Raw genomic sequence first — 24697 nt, forward strand, 5'->3', positions numbered from 1 at the left:
ATGCTCTTTGCCACAATTTTCTAACTTTTCAAATGTTTAAATAAGTTTAAGAAACTGATCGCACACATTTTTTTGCTGCTGATAAAAACTAGGATTCTCTAAGAGTGTGCTGAGGTTTCACTAGCAAAGTTTCAGGTGTTAATCGAGATGGGACCGCTGAAGCCCTTTTGGTGGCCATCTCTGTGGAGTGGCTTCCCGAGCTGAACACCAGCTCTGTTCCTTGAACAGAGCATTCACCGTTAGGGCAACCAGCCCCTCCTGTAGGAAAGATTAAAGTGACCAGTATATGCATATTATTACACTGCCTAAAATGTCGTATTTTTAAGGACATTACCAGGCATAGAATGAGGTTTGTTTTATTTTTTAAATGTTTTCTATTTCTATTGTTTTTCTATCTAATTATTTTTCTATTTCTATTTCCATTTGCTGGGTCACAGACAGCAGCAAATTCCATAGCTTTGGGGTTATACCAGCTCATCTGCAGTAGGAGTAGAAATATCAAAGCTCTCAGTCTACCACCTTGTGCTCCAGAGACGTGGCCCAGGCAGATCTTTGGACGTGGACCAGGGCAACCCAAGGCAGAGCTGGGTTTCTGGGAGCCTCTCCCTGTAAGCCCCGGACCTGCTTACCTGTAGGCCAGAGTGCTTCCGGCGCCACGGCCGCTCAGAGGACGCTGGGGTCAGTTCAGCTGCTAGAATAACACAAGTCTCAGGTCTTGTGTCTTCGGTACAACATTCTCTAAGAAGGAGAAATTCAATCAAGACCCTGTTAGCAGTTTTCTCTCCTGTTGCCTTTCAGAATGATGGCTTTTCCTTTTTTCATTTTTTAGTTCCCAAAATCAAGCTCATTAAATCAAATCTTTACCCAATTCCTGGCAAGTAACAAGGTTATTGCTATTTGGCCCTATACCCACTGGTTGTCCCCCAGTACCCTGAGGATAAGGGGACTCTGTAAGGTCCCCGGGAGGGGAAAGGAATGACAATTAGTGTTCCCCCCAGCTGGGTGTAAGCAAACTTTCCTGTCTATGGGTCCCAGAGATCACCGTCTAGTTCCCCCACCAAAACTTTACATGATTTTAATTCTCCTGATGAGGATGAGAGGACAACATGAGCCAACAGAGAGGGCAGAGGATGGGGTGGGACTCCCTTGCTCAGAGACCCTCACCTCTAAGTCTTTACCTCGTATTGAGAATAAGTCAGTTCTGTAATAAGAACTCTGTGTCCATGGCAACCCCAAACAGAATCCTGGTGCTCTTGCGATTCTTGTAGTGGGGCATAGAACGAGCTTGGCCCAAGACTGCAGAGACTTAAAAACATGCTGTTCTGCCATATATACAGATACTCATTAAAGACAAGGGAGAAGGGCATGGGGTGGGGTGGAATGTACCAAAAGCAAAGACCACAGGATAATAACCTGAGAGCAGAGACTCTCTCTCCAGTTATTTTTTCTTTTGTATGGAATGGAGGGGATTCTTCTCATTTACTCTGATGAAGTTTACATCAAGTGTTCAGCTTCCTTTGCGGATTAGAGAGAATAATCAGAGGGCTCACTTATTCTCTCTGAATAACTATGTTTGTCTAGTGTTTTCTAGACAATATTAAATTTCACTAAAATAGACAAGGTTGATAGGACTTGGGGGGATACTTCATTGACTCAAGCTTTCATTTTATAGGATTGTGAGAAAACAAAGAGTTGTACATTTAAAACACACTCATATTCTAGCTAGAAGAGAGGATTTTGAATGTTCTTACTTCAAAGAAACGGTAAATATTTAAGGCAATGGATATGCTAATTACCCTGATTCGATCATTACACAAGGTAAAAGGTACTGAAACATCACATTGTACCTCATAAATACGTACAATTTATTATGTGTCAATTAAAATTTTGAGTATAAGAAAAAATAGGGGCCGGGTGCGGTGGCTCAAGCCTGTAATCCTAGCACTTTGGGAGGCCGAGGCGGGCAGATCACGAGGTCAGGAGATCGAGACTGTCCTGGCTAACCCGGTGAAACCCCGTCTCTACTAAAAAAAAAGTACAAAAAACTAGCCGGGCGAGGTGGCGGGTGCCTGTGGTCCCAGCTACTTGGGAGGCTGAGGCAGGAGAATGGCGTAAACCCGGGAGGCAGAGCTTGCAGTGAGCTGAGATTAGGCCATTGCACTTCAGCCTGGGCGACAGAGCAAGACTCAAAAAAAAAAAAAAAAAAAAAAAGATTGTGTTGGTTATTCAGAGTCCCTTGCATTTTCAAATGAATCTTAGATCAGCAAGTCAATTTCTGCAAAAAGAGAAGCTAGGATTTTGATAGGAACTGACTTGAATATGTAGATCAATTTGTGGAGTACTGTCATCTTAATACTAATGTCTTCCATTCCATAAATACAGAATGTGTATCCATATATTTAGGTCTTAATCACTTTCAATATTGTGTAGTCTTACATTTTTGTTTTAGTCTTGTTTTTAATGCTATTGTAAATAAAATTACTTTCTTAATTTCATTTTGAGCCGACTCATTGCTAGTGTTTCTAAATATAACTGATTTTTTGCACATTGATCTTGTATCTTTTGTGAACTCAATTGTTGCTCCAGCAGGTTTGCTGTTGTTGTTGTAGGTTCTTTAGATTTTCTATATACAACATTATTTATCTGCAAAAAATAGGGTTTGACTTTTTCCATTCCAATCTAGATGCGTTTTCTTTTTTGTGGTTGGTTTTGTTCTGTTTTTTGTCTAATTATCCTGGCTAGAATCTCCAGTACAATGTTGAATAGAAAAAGCAAGCAGGTATCCTTGTCTTGTTCCTCATTTTAGGAGAAAAGATTTAAGACTTTCACCACTAACTTTAATGTTAGCTGTTGGTTTTTCATAATCTTTACTAGATTATCTAAGGGTTTAGGTTTTTTGTCGTTGTTAATTATTTACCTAACCTAAGTTATTTATCCCATTTTTGAGTTCTTTTTTTTCTTGATCAGGCTAGCTAAGCTATCAATTTTGTTGATCTTTTCAAATAACTTTGGTTTCGTTTATTTTCTCTATTGTTTTTCTGCTTGCTATTTTTTTATTTTCACTCTAACATTTATTATATCCTTGCTTTACTTGCTTTGGTTTCAGTTTGATCTTCTTTTTCTAGTTTCTTTAGGTGGAAAGTTGAATTATTGATTGAGATCTTTCTTCCTTTCTGATGTAAGAATTTACACCTACAAATTTCCCTTTAAGCACGGCATTAGCTGCATTCCATAAGTTTTGAGATGTGGAATTTTTGTTTTCATTCATCTCAAAATATGTTCTGATTTCTCTTGGATTTCTTCTATGACCAATTGATTATTTAAGAGTACGTTGTTTCATTTCCATGTATTTGTGAACTTCCCAAATTTCCTTCTCTTACTATTCTAATTTCATTTTATTGCAGTTGAGAACATGCTTCATATGATTTAAATCTTTTAAAATTTATTGAGAGTTGTTTTATTGCCTAGCATATGGTCTTTCCTGGAGAATGTTCCATGTGCACTTATAAAGACTGTATACTCTGTTGTTGTTGGTTGGAGAACGCTACAGATATCTGTTAAATCTAGTTGGTTTATAGTATTACTCACGTCTTATATTTTCTTATTGATTTTCTGCCCAATTGTCTAGCTATTAACGAAAATGGGGAATTGAAGTCCTCAACTATTATTGCTGAATTGTTTCTCCCTTCAATTCTGTCAATTTTTTCTTCACGTACTTTGGGGCTCTGTTATATGTTTTTGATGGATCGATCCTCTTATTATTATAAAATGTCCTTTGTTGTTAATAAAAAATTTTTGCCTTTAAGTCTTTTTTTTTCTGATTTTTTAAATCATGCTTCCATCTCTTTATTTATTTAGTTAGTTAGTTAGCTAGTTAGTTTTTTGGTTACTGTTTGCTTGTTTTATCTTTTTCTATACTTTTACTTTTAATCTATTTGAGTCTTGGTCTAAAATATGTCTCTTATAGACAGCATATAGTAGGATCATGTCCTTTAATTCATTCTGCAAATTTCTTCCTTTTAAGTGGAGAGAAATTTCCACTTAATACAATCATTGATAAAGTAAGATTTATGCTAAATAGTTTTATAGTATACAATTTTTATTTCCTTGTCATTTCTTTTACTACATTTTTGAGTTGTTTTCTTAGTGGTTGCCCTGGATATTGCAATTAGCATGTTGATTTATAACTATGTAGTGCATATTAATACCAACTTAATTAAGACAGTATACATAAACTTTTTCCTATGTAGCTCCATTCCTTCTCTCTTCCATCATGCTATTAATGTCATATAAACCATATCTTCATATACTCTATGTTCATCAACCCATTTATGAGAAGTGCTTTACGCTTATACTGACTTTTATATTTACTCATAGTTCTTTCTCAGCTCTTTATTTCCTCATGTGGATTTGAGTTACTACCTAGTATTCTTTCATTTCAGCCTAAATGACTTCCATTAGTATTTCATATAGAGATGTCTTCAAGCAACAAATTTTTTTTAGTTTTGTTTACCAAGGAATGTCTTAAATGTCCTAAGATATTTAATGCCTTATGTTTCTCCTTCAATGTTGAAGGATATTTTTGCTACATATAGAATTCTTGATTAATGTCTCATTAGACCCTTAGTAGCCATCTTGATGATCACACCAACTGTCATGGCATCACAGGGGTGGTACACAAGTAACCCTATTTCACTTCATAATTGCCCCAATATGCAGCGGTAACTATCCTGGCGATTTGGGTATGCCAGAGAGAAGCCATGGCGTGCTTCCTTTAAGTGAAAACGTGAACGTCTCTGACATAAGAAAAATATTATAGTCTGAGGTTGCTAAGATTTACAGTAAGGACAAATCCTCTACTCGTAATATTGTGAAGAAGAACAAAGAAACTTGTGCCCGTTTTGCTGTCAAAAGCTGCAAAAGTTACAGCTACAGTGCATGACAAGTACTTAGTTGAGACGGAAAAGACATTAAATTTGTAGGTGGAAGACATGAACAGAAATGTCTTCTGACAGCAAGCAGGTTTGTACTCTCAGCATCTGTCTTTTTCTTTGTTTTCTTTTGTTTTGTTTACTTTTTTTTTTTTTTTTGAGATGGAGTCTCACTCTTACCCAGGCTGGAGTGGTGTGATCTCAGCTCACTACAAGCTCTGCCTCCCAGGTGTATGCCATTCTCCTGCTTCAGCCTCCCAAGTAGCTGGGACTACAGGTGCCTGCCACCATGTCCAGCTAATTTTTTGTAATTTTTTTAGTAGAGATGTGGTTTCACTGTGTTAGCCAAGATGGTCTCGATCTCCTGACCTCATGATCCACCCGCCTCGGCCTCCCGAAGTGCTGGGATTACAGGCACGAGCCACCGTGCCTGGCCTTTGTTTACATTTTTGTTAGCATATTGTGTATCTCAACTTATCTATACCCCAGGTAGCCATCACGTTCAGCAATCGCCTCTGATTGTCTTCAACAGACATGAACAAAGGCTGGGGGAGCTCTAAGTCAAGCCAAATAAAGATAGTCTTGTGCGTGGGGTCTTCCTGGGACCTCCTAGTCAGGTCACATAATGACGTTTCTCTGGGAATAAGGCTTTGAATGAGTCCCAACCCCCTTTTGTTCCTTTCTATGGCTCCCAGGAGCTGGTTTTTCAACAAGATTGTAGGATGTTGGTTTTCAAGGCTACCATGGAGCTGGGAGGATATGATGAGCGTAAAGTAAGAACACTACAAAGCTCACTATTCCCACCAAAATTCAGCCTATGTTCTTGAATAAATGCTCCCAAGATTGCGGAAAGCCTTTGGATATTTTCCAGAGTTCCGAAAAAGTTGCTTTTATTTTTCCCAGCTGTTTTTATGAATAAAGGAATTTTTTAAGGTTCCTAGCTTGCTGTTTTTACTGACATCACTTCCAAATACAGTTTTGTTTTTATTTTTTATTTTTTTGAAACAGAGTCTTGCTCTGTTGCCCAGGCTGGAGTGCAGTGGTGTGATCTTGGCTCACTGCAACCTCTGCCTCCCAAGTTCAAGTGATTCTCCTGCCTCAGCCTCCCTAGTAGCTGGAATTACAGGTACATGCCACCATGCCTGGCTACCTTTTGTATTTTTAGTAGAGACGGGGTTTCGCCACATTGGTCAGGCTGGTCTCAAACTTCTGACCTCAGGTTATCCTCCAACCTCAGCCTCCCAAAGGGATTACAGGCATGAGCTCTCATGCCTGACCCCAAATACACTTTTAAATATATTTCTGAACTCACAAAATGTGAAGGAAGTACAAAATGATTACACACATGCACACACAATCTAGAGGTGAAACTAAAGTCATCAGTCAACACAGAAGCCAGAGATGCCCTGGAAGTGTGCCAAAACCAAAAACCTAGAGCTTTGTTAGTTAACATTGTGGCTGCCTGAGGTAGTAAATAGGAATCGGGGCAATCAACAGGAAAATCAAAATACTTTTTTAAAAAGCTAGGAATGAGATGTCAAGAGGGGATTTTGAAATGCTCTGGCCGGGCGCGGTGGCTCAAGCCTGTAATCCCAGCACTTTGGGAGGCAGAGGCGGGTGGATCACGAGGTCAGGAGATCGAGACTATCCTGGCTAAAATGGTGAAACCCCGTCTCTACTAAAAATACAAAAAACTAGCCGGGCGCGGTGGCGGGCGCCTGTAGTCCCAGCTACTTGGGAGGCTGAGGCGGGAGAATGGCGTGAACCCGGGAGGCGGAGCTTGCAGTGAGCCGAGATCCGGCCACTGCACTCCAGCCTGGGTGACAGAGCGAGACTCCGTCTCAAAAAAAAAAAAAAAAAAAAAAAAAAGAAATGCTCTGACACATTCCTGGGAATCTGCTCAGCAATGCTGCAGATCTAGAATCTTTCTGGTTAACTGACTAATAGGATTTGAACCTGACAAAGTCGGGAACTGAGTCTGAGACCTCCATATAAATCCAGGCACCGCCGGGCGCGGTGGCTCAAGCCTGTAATCCCAGCACTTTGGGAGGCCGAGACGGGCGGATCACAAGGTCAGGAGATTGAGACCATCCTGGCTAACACGGTGAAACCCCGTCTCTACTAAAAAATACAAAAACCTAGCCGGGCGAGGTGGCGGGCGTCTGTAGTCCCAGCTACTCGGGAGGCTGAGGCAGGAGAATGGCGGGAACCCGGGAGGCGGAGCTTACAGTGAGCTGAAATCCAGCCACTCACTCCAGTCTGGGCGGCAAAGCGAGACTCCGTCTCAACCAAAAAAAAAAAAAAAATCCAGACACCAAAAAGGGCTACATATTTAGTAGAAAAGACAAAGTTGGAAGGATATGACAAGTGAACCAACAAGCAAATCAGTCTGCAGGCAGTGGATTTTAAAACATTAATAATTTAGAGTCTTCCCTAATGTTTTCTAACCAGCTTTACTCTTATGCTGGAATTTGAATTTATACCATACTCATAGTCCAAGAAACCGCAAACCAATAAATCAAACTAGAATGGTTCCCGATTGGCACTCCTTCAAGAACCACGCAGAAACCAGGCAACTTATCTCAATTCTCAATTCTGGTCTCTCAGGACACCCAAAGTTAAAGTTTAGACAAACACGGGCTATTTCTAAAATTTAACAAAGAGTTGAAGAGTCAAACTGCCATAAGCAGGAGCCAACAGAAAACCATAAAGAGAAGAAAAAGACACCGAAAAATACAAATCTTAAAATTGTAACAAACTTTATACTCAGGAAGCAGGTTTAAAAGTATGTTTAAAGTGAAAAGATAGAGATCAACACGATGGGGAGCATTAAAAGGGGCCACTGGTCCACTCTGGAACTTCAAAGTAGATTTTCTGAAAAAGATGATGCTTGAGCTTGGGCGTGAAGGACAACAAATAATAAACCAGGGGAAAAAGTGGTGAGGGAGTTTCAGAGAAAAAGATCACAATGAACAAATACTTGGAAGTATTGAACAGCAGAGGGACTTCGGGGGAAATTATAAACATTTACCTATTACTGCAGTAACAGATGTAGAGCAGACAGTAACAGGAGATGCCTGTACAGTAGATTAAGAACTACAGACATTATTTAATAGGCAATAGAGAGTCAAAAAGGGATTTTAAGAAGGGAAGTCTCACGATAATTCTGTTTTAGGTAGCCTGTCTTTCAGGGGTGAGGACAGAGGGCAACACTGAAGCGTCAGGGATCCGTTAGGAGGCTACGACACAGCTTAGGTGAGAGATGCCAAGGGCCTGAAAAACCAGGGTGGTAGTAAGAATCAAGAGGAGAGACAGATTGGAGAAACAGCAGAAAAAATTAGCACAACTTGTGATTGACTAGCTATGTGGAGGATAGCCAAAGCAATCCTACATGAAAAGAATGAAGCTGGAGATGCCACACTACCCATCTTCAAACCATCTACAAGGCTACAGCGAGCACAACATCATGGCACTGGTGAAAAAACAGACACACAGGCCAATGGAACAGGTTAGAGAACCCAGAAATGAAGCTGCACAGCTACAACCATCTGATCTTCGACAAAGCCAATAAAAACAAGCAATGGAGAAAGGACTTCCTACTCAACCAATGGCGCTGGGATAACTGACTAGCCATATGCAGAAGATTGAAACTGGACCCCTTCCTTTTACCACAAACAAAAATCAACCCATGATGGATAAAAGACTTAAATGTAAAACCTAAAACTCTAAAATCCCTGGAAGATAACCTAGGAAATACTATCCTGACATAGGCCCTTGTGAAGATTTCATGATGAAGATGCCAAAAGCAATTGCAACAAAAACAAAAACAGACGAGTGGAATCTAATTAAAGAGCTTCTGCACAGCAAAAGAAACTATCAACAGACTAAACAGACAGCCTACAGAATGAGAAAAAATATTTACAAATTATGCATCTAACAAGGGTCTGATATCTAGAATCTATAAGGAACTTAAATTTACAAGCAAAAAACAACCCCACTGAGAAAAAATGGGGTGGGGAGGGGAGCCAAAGGACATGAACAGACACTTCTCAAAAGACATACACACAGCTAACAAACATGAAAAAATGCTCAACATCACTAATCCTAGAGAAATGCAATTCAGAACTACAATGAGATACCATCTCATACTAGTCAGAATGGCTATTATTAAAACGCCGAAAAATAGATGCTGGCAAAGTTGCAGAGGAAAGGGAATGGTTATACACTACTGGTGGGTATGTAGATTAGCTCAGCCATTATGGAAAGCAGTTTGGTGATTTCTCAAAGAACTTGAGAATTACCCTGAAACCCAGCAATCCTATTACTGAGTATGTACCCACAGGAATGTAAATATCATTCTACCGTGAAGACACATGCACACATATGTTCATCGCAGCACCAGCAATCCTATCACTGAGTATGTACCCACAGGAATGTAAATATCACTCTACCGTGAAGACACATGCACACATATGTTCATCGCAGCACCAGCAATCCTATTACTGAGTATGTACCCACAGGAAGGTAAACATCACTCTACTGTGAAGACACACGCACACATATGTTCATCACAGCACCAGCAATCCTATTACTGAGTATGTACCCACAGGAACGTAAATATCATTCTACCGTGAAGACACACGCCCACATATGTTCATCACAGCACCAGCAATCCTATTACTCAGTATGTACCCACAGGAATGTAAATATCATTCTACCGTGAAGACACACGCACACGTATGTTCATCGCAGCACTATTCACAATAGCAAAGACACAGAACTGACCTAGGTGCCCATCAATGGTGAACTTAATAAAAAAAATGTGGCACACATATACCATGGAATATTATGCAGCCATAAAATAAAAATAAGATCATGTCCTTTGCAGCAATACAGATGGAGCTGGAGGCCATCCAGCTCCAGCTTAAAAATTATTCTAAGCAAATTAACACAGGAACAGGAAACCAAATACTTCATGTTCTCACTTATAAGTGGGAGTTAAACATTGAGTACACATGGGCACAAATATGGGAACAACAGACATTGGGGCCTACTTGAGGGCTGGAGGCTGGGAGGAGGGTGAGTCTCAAAAAGCTACCTATCGGGTACTATGCTTATTACCCGAGTGACAAAATAATCTGTGCATCAAACCCCCATGACACAAAATTTACACATATAACAAACCTGCACATGTACCCCTGAACCTAAAACAAAAGTTAAAAATTAATTAAATAAAATGTGCACACAAAAAATAAACTGGATTTAGGCATGTCTATTTGTATATAAAAACGGAACTATTGGCTCAGTCACAACCCAACTGAATTATATCTCAGTATATCAAAATGGTTAATATTGATGTAAAGATAATCAACAAGAAAACAGAAACTATTTCAGGTCAGATTTAGGATTTTACATGAAATTATCACTGCTGGGAAACCAACAGATTACATGTCAGATGGATCCCAGGAGACATGTGAGGACTGACACAATGTGGAATAAACATTTAAAAAAAGGCCATGCTTATAATCCCAGCACTTTGGGAGGCTGAAGTAGGCGGATCACCTGAGGTCAGGAGTTAAGACCAGTGGGGCCAAAATGGCAAAACCCCATCTCTACAAAAATACCAGATACCAGAGGCTGGGAAGTGTGCATGAGTTGGCAGGGAAGAGTGGTTGGTTAATACAGTTAGACAGAAGGAATAAGTTCTAATGTTCTATAGCAGAGTAGGGTGACTACAGTTAACAACAATGTATTGTGTATTTCAAAATAGCTCTACGAGAGGACTTGAAATGTTCCCAACATATAGAAATAACAAATACTCAAAGTGGCAGATACCTTTAATACCCCGATTGGTCATTACACATTCTATACATGTAACAACATACTATCTGTACCCCATAAATATGTACAAATATTTGTTGTGTGCCAATTAAAAGTAAAATTTTAAAAATAAAAATACAGTGAACCTACACAATGGAGTATTATTCAGCATTAATACACTGCAAGTTGGATAAACCTTGAAAACATGCTACATGAGAGAAACAATGCATAAAAGATTACAAATTGGGCTGAGCATGGTGGCTCACGCCTGTAATCCCGGCACTTTGGGAGACCGAGGCGGGCACATCGGTTGAGCTCAGGAGTTCCAGACCAGCCTGGGCAACATGACGAAACCCGTCTCAACAAAAAAAATTAGGCAGGTGTGGTGGTGCACACCTGTGGTCCCAGCTACTGGCTACTCACAAGGCTGATACAGGATGAAAGTATCAGGGCAGTTTCATGGCTGGGATCAACTCTTTTGGAAGCAGGCCCTAGCAGGACTTGGTGTCCACATCCTGGATATGGTCCTGCAGAGAGCCTGGAATACTTACCCCTCAATCCGTGGGGAGGAGCAGAGGCTGACGCCTTGAGGACTTACTGTCCTTCTGACCTGTCCTGATGTTTCTAAGGCACTGGGGTTTCAGGACTGGATAAGACTGTTTGTTCTAAGGCCACACTGTGGAAACTGCGGTGTCGCAACTGCAGTAAATCACAAGCCAAATCCTCGACTTTGGCACTGTCCAAAGTACCTTTCTTGGCCAGGTGCGGTGGCTCACGCCTGTAATCTCAGCACTTTGGGAGGCTGAGGAGGTGGATTACCTGAGGTCAGGAGTTCGAGAACAGCCCAGACTATGTGGTGAAACCCCCTCTCTACTTTAAAAAAAAAAAAAATACAAAAAATTAGCTGGGCGTGGTAATGGACACCTGTAATCCCAGCTACTGAGGAGGTATAGGCAGGAGAATCGCTTGAAACCAAGAGGCAGAGAATGCAGTGAGCTGAGATCCGGCCACTGCACTCTAGCCTGGGGGACAGAGTGAGACTCCGTCTCAAAAAAAAAAAAAAAAAAAAAAGTGAGAGTTTCCACAGTCCTTTCCTGTTTTCACTTCAGATAACAACTGCCTTAAGGAGCTGGAAATGAGTTACCCACTACCTCCTTTTCCAACACTGAAATATCGATAATATGCACAGTGTCATGTGGATAATTGTCACATTTACCTCCTCAACCTGACCAAAAAAAGATGTTTCTCTCCTGTCTTAGAAATTAAATTTTCTCAGAAACCAGGTCAAATTTAAGATAAATTCCATTGGCGTTTGATCACTTACAATTTTGATGCACTTAAGTGTTTCACTGCTGATGACAATATACCATGAGTTGGTGCTTTCCTAGCACCCTATTTGGTGGTTCCCAGATAATACATTCTTTTTTTTTTTTTTGAGACGGAGTCTTGCTCTGTCGCCCAGGCTGGAGTGCAGTGGCCGGATCTCAGCTCACTGCAAGCTCCGCCACCCGGGTTCATGCCATTCTCCTGCCTCAGCCTCCCAAGTAGCTGGGACTACAGGCGCCCGCCACCTCGCCCGGCTAGTTTTTTGTATTTTTTAGTAGAGACGGGGTTTCACCGTGTTAGCCAGGATGGTCTCGATCTCCTGACCTCGTGATCCGCCCATCTCAGCCTCCCAAAGTGCTGGGATTACAGGCTTGAGCCACCGCGCCCGCCCCAGATAATACATTCTATCCATGTTAATAGTCTAAGATTTAAAATGTTACAGTACAAAGTAAAATTTTGAAAAATAAAATGTTACAGTATACAACAGAAAAGAGTTACAGAAGCAAACCCCCTCACAATGTTGTTGCTGTAGAAACAGGATGATGGTGATGATGCTTTATTTGTTAACCTCACTTACTCCTCACACCAACCTCATATAATGAGTCCTATTATTATTATTCCCATCATTTTAGAGATGAAGGAAGTGAGGCTTGGAGAGACCAATTCTGTAACTCACTCAGGATCTTGAACTTCTAACCACTATGCTTCACTGACTCTCCTGAATAAAGTCATATCATTATACCTCAATACTGTTATTTTTTTCTTTCTTCCTTTATTTATATTTTTCTTGAGACAGAGTTTCACTCTGTCACCCTGGCTGGAGTCCAGTGGCGCAATCTTGGCCGCAATCTCTGCCTCCCGGGTTCAAGTGATTCTCCTGCCTCAGCCTCCCAAGTAACTAGGATTACAGGCATGAGCCACCATGCCTGGCCTAATACTGGGTTTTCAAATCAAGTTTTTAACCATGAGGACTTGGAACATCCAAGTTTCTTCAAATAATGAAATCCAAACATGTTGTAAGAGTAGACCAAATCTTTCCTTAATATCAGATATTATTTTGCAGAAGAGGAAACTGAGGCCCAGGAGCTTAAATAATTTCCTCAAAGGCAAATGGCCAATAATGGACAGAGCTGGTACTCGGATTGGTACAACTTAAAAATGCATTGGTCTTTTTACCTTACCGTGATACCTTCCAGAATACAGAAACCATACTTTAAGCAATACATACATTATGTAATACATGAAACATAGTATGCTATATTATTGCAGGTACAATATGAATATACAGGCCAGGTATGGTGGTTCACACCTGTAATCCCAGCACTTTGGGAGGCCAAGGCAGGTGGATTACCTGAGGTCAGGAGTTTGAGACCAGCCTGGCCAACACTGTGAAACCCCTTCTCTACTGAAAATACAAAAATTAGCTGGGTGTGGTGATGCACGCCTGTAATCCCAGCTACTCGGCTGGGGGATGAGAATTGCTTGAACCTGGGAGGCAGAGGTTGCAGTGAGCCGAGATCATGCCACTGCACTCCAGCCTGGGAGACAGAGAGAGAATTTGTCTCAAAAAACAAAAACAAAAATATGAATATATGAAATATTAAGAATTTGCTAAAAGAATCTGTAATTCTCTAAAGTTTTCCTATAAAAAGAAACACTTTATATTAATTATATTATTGACATGTAAGATTAAATATTTCTGATATTTAAGCTTCTGTTCCACTTATTAATCCAGCAAATTAAAGATGATCAAAAATTAAGATATTACAATGATACCACAACATTATGAAGGTTAAAATATGGACATTTTCCTAAGACTTATTCAGCCTCTTCCAACTTCTAGCTAATCTTACCCTAAAAGTACATCAATCTTTTCTAATTCAAAATACTCCTATAAATTCAATTAAAATGTTTAACTGATGACAACATGGGTATCATAAAAAATATATAGCATAGTAATACTGTTTTCCTTTTGATTTAGGAAGGGGTAACATCTCCAAAAACTACCCAGTAGATGATATTCTGTTGCCAGTTCAAAGCATCTATATTATGCAGGCAAAGATTTCAAAAGCCTACTAATGTTTTTGCTTTGAGTGGCTCATACAGGTTCCCTGCACCTCATTAATGCAATGGTTTTATGACTAAAGGACACCAGCGTGAGACTTTAAGAGTTGTAATGTTCTCCAAAATTGAAGTATAATCTCATACCCCTTATTTAATATATAGAAGATTCACCAAGTAATATCCTGTTGAGCAATTAGAAAATTGCAATCATTTGCAGTTCTCAGTCCTTTCATGTCATAGAAATTCATGATGCATTTTTGCCATATAGTTTTACTTCTTCATTTTCCTTACCAAGCATCTAAAACTAAGTGAAATTCTAACATCTTTTTTAAAAAACCTTGTCAGATTTATTTTAGGACACCATGAAGATATCTACAAAGTGTTTTGAAATTCATGTAAGTATCTACACTCTGAAAGTGAATATCTGGCAGAATAATTTCAATCAATAAATTTTATAACCCCTGAAATTTAACACTTACCTGCTTCATTGTTAATTGGGAACTCCCACTGTTCCCCATCTTTTGTCCACTGGATCAGCTCTTCAAACCCATTCTGAAGGGGTTGTTCATTTACTGTGGCTAACTGCTTAGCAAATTCCACATCCCAAAGTGAAGGTGACGTGTCTGTATAATATATATATGTATAAAGACATTTTAAGGAAGAACAAATCAATGTAAATATCTTTCTTTAAAAAGTTATAACCAATCCTGAATTGATCATGTATTTTTCAGATCTTGACACTCATAATTAAATAGTATATAATAAAAAGTTACTGAGAGTTACCTGCAAAAATTATATTAAAAATTATAACTACAATAATGGCAAGCTTAACTTCTGTTTTACAACAATGCCAGGTAATCACTGCCCCTCTACTGGAAAGAAAAAAATAAATTTGTATTTTGTTTCAGGGTATTTTTATGAACGTGAATGTTTTTTGTACAACTCTGGTTTTTAAAGTCTAGCCTGTTTATTTTTAGTCTATCAAAATTAGTCACTAATGTACTATTGTTAACAACCAAAGAAGTTAAATTTACAGAATGACCATAAAACTGCTAATGAATACTGAGTACTTCCTCTGTGCTGAAATGCTTTTTATGCATTAGTGCATGTAATCCTCCCAACCAACCCTATAGGTAAGGTATTATCATGTTGTCTAATTACCACCATCATATTACATGTTTCAATAACTTATTTACTTTTGAAACTTCAGATCATCTTTTGAGAATGAATCATATTCCCACCAGTTACTGCTGCTGGGAACGTAAAATGGTACAACCACCTTGGACCAACAGTTTGATGGCTTCTTATAAAGTTAAAAATATATCTATTATTCGACATAGCCATTTCATTCCTGGATATTCACCCAAGAGATAATACATGTCCACACAAAGATTTGCACACAAAAGTTAATGGCAGCTTTCTTTGTAATAGCCAAATGTGGGATGTAATTTGGGAAACAACCCAAATGTCTACTAACAGGTGAATAGGTGCAAAAATGTGACACATTCATACAATTGTATACTACTCAGTAATACAAATGTGTTACTAGTACATGTAACAGCATAGATGAATCTCAAATCATTATGCTGAGTCAAAGAAGCCAGATGCATGGCCGGGCGCGGTGGCTCAAGCCTGTAATCCCAGCACTTTGGGAGGCCGAGACGGGCGGATCACGAGGTCAGGAGATCGAGACCATCCTGGCTAACACGGTGAAACCCCGTCTCTGCTAAAAAAAAATACAAAAAACTAGCCGGGCGCGGTGGCGGGCGCCTGTAGTCCCAACTACTCGGGAGGCTGAGGCAGGAGAATGGCGTGAACCCGGGAGGCGGAGCTTGCAGTGAGCTGAGATCCGGCCACTGCACTCCAGCCTAGGCGGCAGAGCCAGACTCTGTCTCAAAAAAAAAAAAAAAAAAAAAAAGAAGCCAGATGCAAAGGAGTACATACTGTGTGATTTCAGTTACGTACAACTCTAAAAGATGCAAACTGATCTATTGTAACAGCAGATCAATGGTTGCCTGCGTACTGTCTGTGTGTGTGTGTGTGTGTATTGCAAAAGGACACAAGGGAACTTTGGAGGATCACAAAAATGTTCAAAATTATAACTGGCAGTTTCATGGGTGTATATATTTGTCAAAACTAGTCAAGTTATATACCTTAAATATGTGCAGTTTATTGCACACAAATTGTACCTTAATAAAGTTGCAAAAAGAAAATGAATAACGATATCCCTTGGCTACCTTTTTCCCTATATTTTTATTCTTTAGTTATTTTTACCAACATTTTTGATCTTATTTTTTTTCTGTGTGATCTCGCTTTTTAAAATAAATGAGGATCAGCCCGGTGCGGTGGCTCAGGCCTGTAATCGCAGCACTTTGGGAGGCTGAGGCGGGCAGATCACTAGGTCAGGACATCGAGACCATCCTGGCTAACATGGTGAAACCCCATCTCTACTAAAAATACAAAAAAAAGTAGCTGGGCATGGTGGTGGGGGCCTGTAGTCCCAGCTACTCGGGAGGCTGAGGCAGGATAATGGTGTGAACCCAGGAGGTGGAGCTTGCAGTGAGCCGAGATTGCGCCGCTGCACTCCAGCCTGGGCCAGAGTGAGACACTGTCCCAAATAAATAAATAAATAAAATAAAGTAAAATAAATGAGGATCGTATGGTTTGGTAATCTACTTTTTTCACTGAATGCTTGCGTCAGTATCCCATTTTTTATATATATATGTATCACAATCCCCTGCTGTTGAATATTTTGATCATTTATATATTTTCTCTTTTAAATACTATGACGACAAATACCCTTATAGTTACACTTTTATGCGTATCTGTAATATTTCCTTAAAACAAATTCCAGGAACACAATTTCTGGGTTAGAGGCACAGATTGCCTATGATCTATCCTCCAGCTTACCGCTTTATTCACTCTTGCCAAGCCCACTAAAGCGTATCAACAAATAGCTCATTTACTCTTCTGTGAGCCTTATTTTATCTATTTTGCTTTTTCTGAATCTGTTTCTGAGCCTTTATGTGCAGAAATGTGTCTAACCACACACTGACTGCTAGATATTAAGTATTTTGGCCTATTTCAACTGATACTGGGAAACAATCAGTTGTCAGCCTTAACCAGCCACATTTACAGAGCAATCACACCAGTAGAATAACTTCATTGTCTCGGTTATCTTCTACTTAGGGGTCACTGACTGACCTATGTCTTTTCCATCATCATTAGGATCATCACTCTGCTTTTACACTTGCTAACAGTCGCAAGCATTTATTAAATATGTACTATATTCCAGGCACTATGCCCAATGCTTCCTCAGATTACCTCATTTAATCCTTGAGATGTATGTACTAGCCCTCACTTTATAGGTGGGGAACGGTTAGTGTGGCGGAATCTGAATTTGAATCCAGTTCTACACAACACCAGCACTCTTTCTGTTAAGCTATACTGCCTGTCGACTCTAGGTTAACCAGTAGGGCCTATGACTACATCCTCTGCAGCAGTGGTAAGAACTTAGTGTGGAACAAGACATGGGAATCATGGAACAGAATAACTCCTTCAATCGGTCAATAAAAAAAATTACTGAATGCCTGCTATATTTCCAGCATTACTTGAGGTGGTGGGAAAACAACAGCGAATAACTGCTAAATTTATGTTTCCATATTTTGCTATTCTTGTACTTAAATGGGAGCATTCTTTAGACTCATGCAAGTGTAGCATATTCAAACAGTACCTTCATTAGAGGAAATTATTATATAAATTTGGGTGCTATTTTCCTCACTAGAATACAGTCATTTGATACTGTTTGATAGAATACATAAAACTTCAATGCTTCCTTGCCAACTCACTTCAGTTTTAGAGTTAAGATTTTTTCATTTTAAAAAGTAAGCTGGCTCCTTCAAGAATCTCAAGAATCTTCAAGTGTCTCATTTGGCTGGACAACAGCAGCTGCCCTGACAACAACAAATTTCTTTCTTTTTTTTTTTTGAGACGGAGTTTTGCTCGTTGCCCAGACTGGAGTGTATGGGCTCAATGCAACCTCCGCATCCTGGGTTCAAGTGATTCTCCCGCCTCAGCCTCCCGAGTAGCTGGGATTACAGGTGCCCGTCACCACGCCCAGCCAATTTTTGCATTTTTAGTAGAGATGGGGTTTCACCATGTTGGCCAGGCTGGTCTTGAACTCCTGACCTCAGGTGATACACCCACATTGGCCTCCCAAAGTGCTGGGATTACAGGCGTGAGCCACGACGCCCAGCCAACAAATTCCTTTCCGATGCACGCTTAACCATTTGAGCTGGGGAGAGGCGAGTCATTGTCCCTATGCATTCTGCACTTTTTATCATACACAAGAGAATGCAGTTTTCGCAATACAAGAAAGGGGTTGTTCTTCTAGTTTCACTTTCAGTTCAAATGAACAAACACCAAATTAACTTCTTTCCTCTATAGATGTATATTTTATAGTACAATTTGCTCAAAAAAAGAATTTAAGATGCAAGATAACTAGTTCCTATGATCTGTAAGCCACATGAGTAGGTTCTACATGAATGAGATTTAGCTCCAGTAGTATATTAAATAGGGGGAAAAACAAAAGTTTCTATAAGTAACTGGTAGAAAGATTAAATGAGCCCTTGGAGGCCAGCCTAGGAACTTATCTTTTATATCCAACACTCTTTCCCCTGCCTGCAGCTTCGAGATGGAATCTCACTCTGTTGCTTAGGATGGAGTGTTGTGGCATAATGGTGGCTCACCGCAGCCTCCAATTCTGGGCTTTAGTGATCCTGCCACCTCAACCTCCCAAGTCGCTAGGATTACAGGCATGTACTACCATGCCTGGATAATTTTTTTCTATTTTTTAGAGACAGGGGCTCACTATGTTGTCCAGGCTGGTCTTGAACTCCTAGTCACAAGCCATCCTGTTGTCTCAGCCTCCCAAGTCCATCTACAACATTATTTCTACCAAGATCCTAAAAACTAACTTCTATTCTTTAGAAATGCTCATCACTTATATGCTGGAAACCATTCGTATTGAGTTTCTTCATTGATTTTACTAGTAAACCAAATTTAATGTCAAGCAAGAAGACACTCTTATTTCTCTTTTAGACTTAAAATGGCAAATTTCTTACCCAAAGAAAACACTACAAGTCTGTTAAACATATTCCTTGAATGTTCTTCCCATCTCCTGAACAATCACTAAGTCACTTCAGTAAGTTTTTTTATAAATGCTATCTCCTCTTCCAGGCAGTAAGTTGTTGAAGGGCAGGAACCAGTATATCTTTATGTAATAGCAATGGTAGTTGATTATTAATGCTCTAACCCAAATTAGTAGCTAATCTGAACCTCTGGATTCGGTCATTGGTAGCACTTACCTCCCACTGTCTCACAGAATGCAACATTTCATGGGGGAAACCTGACCAAAACTAGCAATATGGACAACTGTAGTGTGCTGTGTGCCCCACCAGGTTACTTCAGAGTGCATGTGTGTTGCCTGGATCCTGAAGGCTGGGCAGGGAGCCAAGGCCATAGTGCCTAGCTGAGGAGCAGGGATCCCTGAGAACCCAAACATCCCGGGGCACGCCTGAGAACATATCAAAGAAAACACTGTCATCGTGCACACAGAGTAGGCAAACAGTCAGAACACTAGCTTAAAGGCAGCTTAGAGATGGGAGGCAGGGTGACTGTAGAGCTGCTCAGGAATGTCCAGTATGTAAGTCCTAGTAAACTCAGGTATTCGTCAAGCTGAACTTGCCCAAATTATTCTTTGGTCTCTCGATGCCTTCCCAGTTGGGGGGATGTTACGGTCCCAAGTTTTCCTTATAACGACCACCACATTCATAAGCAGGATCCAGGCCAATGACAGAATAGAATATTAAAATATTCAACTATTATACCATCAGAACACTAAGGATGAACATCTTGGAAAGATGGAATGTTTCTCCACCTGAGAAACAGTGTTATTCTTTTTATTTTTCTTTTTTTTTTTTTTTTTTTTTTTTTGAGACGGAGTCTCACTCTGTCCCCGGGCTGGAGTGCAGTGGCCGGATCTCAGCTCACTGCAAGCTCCGCCTCCCGGGTTTACGCCATTCTCCTGCCTCAGCCTCCCGAGTAGCTGGGACTACAGGCGCCCGCCACGTCGCCCGGCTAGCTTTTTGTATTTTTTAGTAGAGACGGGGTTTCACCCTGTTAGCCAGGATGGTCTCGATCTCCTGACCTAGTGATCCGCCCGTCTCGGCCTCCCAAAGTGCTGGGATTACAGGCTTGAGCCACCGCGCCCGGCCTATTCTTTTTATTTTTCAAGTTTAATTTTTAATTTGTTAGAACCCAGTAAATGATGATTTTAAAAGCAGAGTTTGCATCAAATTAACGCTTAAATCAGGGCAAAAATACATTTTAAAAACCTAAATCTTAAGGCAGAAGTAAAACATTATAAAAACAGTATGTCTAATACAGACCGTAAAATGTCAGATTTTTAAGAGATTCACATAGTATTTTATAGCACTAAAATATTAATACAGTCAGAAATATTATCAATTGGTCCAAGATTTGTTTATAAAATGTTTAGACTGCTAATTGAAGAAGTGTTGCTGTATAAGTAATAGCTACAATACAACCAACCAAGTGATTGTTTTCATGACAAAAGAACTAAGGCAGGTAATTGCGTGGTTTCCATTTGTAAAGCTTTTGCAGTATTAAATATAAAGTATTACTAGGGGTATTTTTTGATTCATCTCCCTACCCTAATGCCCCCAGAATGTACGTCACTTCCCTTTAACTCTATTTTCAAAGTTCTGTGAACCAACATACCTATTCATTGTAGGCCTGACCCTATGAATTGTTTACTTCGATATGGTGGAAAAATAATTTTGGTAAACTACTCCATCTTCTCCTAGTCATTGAGCAATTTCAAACAGAAGTCTTAAGAATTTTTGCGCCCCGACAAGGGAACAACCTGCTTCTTTACCACTATGAAGTTTGAATTTTGACTAGAATCTGTCAGCGTTGTCGATATTGCTAGTTTTGGTCAGGTTTCGCCCATGAAATGTTGCATTCTGTGCGACAGTGGGAAAAGACATTTCACATTTATGTGCAGTTAACAGGAGCCCTTCGGAGAAACAGGGTTAACAATCTTACATTTCCCCTTGTGATCAAAACCTTTTGTTTTTAGGGGGCAGGATAAGATTTAAAAGTGCTTCAAATCAGAAAACAAGCATTCGCTAGCTTACACATTCCACTGAGTAGTGTCAAAAAAGATAAATGCATTTAAAATAATTTGTAAGTCCACCAAATATAAGCTTGATGGGTTCTTAGCTAACATATTAAGTAATAACAAAGATTCGTTTTTTTACAAACTTTTTTTTTTTTTTTTTTTTTGAGACGGAGTCTCGCTCTGTCGCCCAGGCTGGAGTGCAGTGGCCGGATCTCCACTCACAGCAAGCTCCGCCTTCCGGGTTCCCGCCATTCTCCTGCCTCAGCCTCCCGAGTAGCTGGGACTACAGGCGCTGCCACCACGCCCGGCTAGTTTTTTGTATTTTTAGTGGAGACGGAGTTTCACCGTGTTAGCCAGGATGGTCTCGATCTCCTGACCTCATGATCCGCGCGTCTCGGCCTCCCAAAGTGCTGGGATTACAGGTGTGAGCCACCGCGCCCAGCCTTTTTTACAAACTTTTAAGCTATTTTAGTAAAATGGCTATAGACCTCACTGTACTTCTATTTATCTGTGCACTAATAAAAACCTATTAAAATTCCTTATTTACTACTTCTGAAAAAGTCTAATCAAATAAGATCACTAAAATTACCAGAAAAGCTTTGAAATACTGATTGCAGATTCATTTCAAAGTAGATTTAACCCCTTTCAGGATCTGGTGTTTAAATCACGAATGTTTTCACCAACTTCAACTCTGAAAATATAAAAATTTTAGCCAGTGCTGGCTATAGTTAAACAGTACTGGCATTACTTGAAAAAATAAAAATAAAAAATATATTGTCAATCATGCATTCCACAATTTTTTTTTTGAGCTCGATAGTATATTTATATTTTTCTCATTAAATGTTCAAAACCAAAAGCGGTTTCTCCTTGCAGCAAATACACATTAAAATACAGTCTCTGTACAGCCAAGGGCTCTGGGCCCTGGCTTGCCCCATGTCCCTGTGCCTCCTGGGTCAAACCCAAAAATAGTGTTATTGCTCTGCAGGGCATAGAGGCAGTGCTCTCCTATCCCCTGAGGAGGCTGGGTGGGAGCTGATGGGGAAGACTTGGCCACCCCAGGGGTCCAGGGGCTGGAGCCTGCTTGGAGTCATTGCTTCAAGGGGTGGCACTAATGCCCAATGCAAATGATGAGAGGAGGAGCAAAGGGAGCATGGGCCTTTGCTCTCCAAGTCCCACTCTGCTCTGAAGAGAGGGTAGGATTAAGCAGCAGCAAAAGCATCACCCACTGGGAGACTGTGGCCTCCATCCCCTTCCCTCCCTGAGATAGGCTTCTGCCTCCTACACATCCCCTGCAGCCCCCTATGGCTTCTGCAAGGCCCCCTACGCTCTGGGGGCACGTTATGGCTTGCAAGGGGCAGCACTGTGCCCAGAGCCTGGACACATGTTCCCAGCTTCTGACAGCCCCTAGGAGGGGGGAGGGGAGGGAGTGGGACCTGCTCCCAGGGGCTGATGGCATTGCCCTGGCCCTCCCAGCAGGTTGTGGCACTGCCCAGACCCCAGCTCTGCCCCTATCCTTGGGGTTGACCCCACGCTAGGCAGGTCCTGCCAGAGCCCCCACCAATCCCACCTCTTGCTCAGTCCATCATGGCCTCGAGCATCTCCAAGAACAGCTTGTGCACGGGCATCTTGACCTCCAGCTTCACCCCATAGAAATGGGCCAGCACTTTGCCCACTGTCTGGCGGAGGAGCGGTAGCATGAGCAGCAGCCTGCCTGCCCGGCACGGCTCAGCACCCTCTCCGGTGCCAGCCCGGCCAGCTTCGTACTCCAGCAGGGCCTCGTGCAGAGCTTCCAGCAGCTGCTCCACAGCCTCGGCATCTTCGATGTGCACACAGCTTGAACTGGCAAGGGCCAGTGCCTTCAGTAGAACATACTCCTCTCCCTCCAGCCGCAGGGCCTGCAGCCTCCGCACCAGTTGCAGCAGGGCAGACCCCCGTTCCCCCAGTCCAGCTGCCCGTGCCCCCTCTTCATCCAGGACTAAGTCCTCAGTGAAGGCCAGCTCATCCTGCAGTGGCAGTGAGAGGTGGGCCACACCCGGCACCAGCAACTCCATCCACAGGCTCTGCAGTCCTGACATCTGGTCAGACAGCGACAGCAATGAGAAGCCTGGGATGCTCCTGGCCCAGCTGATGGTGACCACGATCTCTCAGTCAAAGAGGTCACAGAGGGTAGCCACGGCTGGGAGGTGCCCATCAGGGCCAGCAGGGTCGGGCATGGCATAGAGCTTCTCAGGCTCAACCACCAGCAGATGAGACACCAGCACATTGACTGGGGCTGTCTTCCGGGGGCTTCCAGCAACTGCCAGGGGCCCAGCAGGGAAGGGGCCTGGAAAGGGCAGCAGATCCACCTCTGGCCGCTGCTTGTACTTCTGCCACTCACCCCAGACGCGGTCCAGGCGCACTCCCGCAGGCACTTGATGAAGCGGCAGGCCTGGCAGGCCTTCTGTCTCCGCTTGGTGATCTCACACTCGTTGGATGCCGGACAGCTGTACTCGATTCTCCCCTGGATGGTCCTTTTGAAGAGGGCTTTGCAGTTCTCACAGGATGCCACACCGTAGTGGTAGCCGGAGGCCACGTCCCCACAGACCAGGCAGAGGCCCTTGGGCAGGGAGCTGAGCACCAGCTTTCCACCGCCCTGTTTGCCATGCCCAGCCTCCTCTTCCTTGTGGCCTGGGAAGCAGCGGGTGGGAGCTGGACCGGGGGCCAGGGCCACAGGAGGCTCCGGTCTCCGTCTCCGAGGAACCCTTCGGACTGTCAGGCCTGGCTGGTTCTGCCATGATGTACAGAGGCTCACTGCCCACCACCTGGCTGGACATTGTTAGGCAGGGACCCGGACCCGACATGGCGGCGCCACTCGGAGTAGCGGGCCCTTTGTTCGAGCAGGCCCTTTGTTTCGAGACTTCCCTCCCTCTTTGAACACACCCTCAGACTTACATACATCAGAGGTTCCAGCTGGGCAGCCACACTCCCCCATGACCTGCAGCTCACCTGCATTCTATAAGTTGGTAAACAGCAGTTTCCGTGTTCCTCGTGACCCTTACTCAACTCCTGCCCTAGTAGTTTCAAGACCCCCCAGGCCCTGTTTGCACAACCAGCGTCCCTGCCTCTGGGGATGTAAGAAGCCCCTACCCTCCTCCCTCAGCGCGACTTCCCCGGCCCACGCCTTTGGGCACAGGAACCTCGCCCGCAAGCCCTAATAAAAGCTATTCTCACTGCCATTTGCCTTGTGTCTTCGTTCCCGGTTCGGCTCCAGCCTCAGTTTACCCTTCCAGACATGGCGCTGGTCACCTGACACGCGGCTGCCCTCCTGCCCCAGCAGGCCGATGATCCCAGGCACAAGGCGGGCGCCGCTCCA

General features: G+C 42.0%; 1 protein-coding gene and 1 pseudogene across 1 annotated transcript in view; both read right to left on the bottom strand.

Annotated features, from left to right (window-relative positions):
- Nucleotides 1-711, bottom strand: part of LOC105490276 (transmembrane phosphoinositide 3-phosphatase and tensin homolog 2) — a 93267-nt gene extending 92556 nt beyond the window's left edge. Inside the window, 1 exon segment of the mRNA XM_071081565.1 lies at nucleotides 630-711. The gene's annotated coding sequence lies outside the window, so the exon portion shown is untranslated.
- Nucleotides 712-21953: 21242 nt separating this feature from the next.
- LOC105490275 (steroid hormone receptor ERR1 pseudogene) lies at nucleotides 21954-24546 on the bottom strand (annotated as a pseudogene).
- Between the last annotated feature and the right edge of the window lie 151 nt (nucleotides 24547-24697).

The sequence above is a fragment of the Macaca nemestrina genome, chromosome 16 (assembly GCF_043159975.1).
Source record: "Macaca nemestrina isolate mMacNem1 chromosome 16, mMacNem.hap1, whole genome shotgun sequence".
Taxonomy (NCBI): Eukaryota; Metazoa; Chordata; class Mammalia; order Primates; family Cercopithecidae; genus Macaca; species Macaca nemestrina.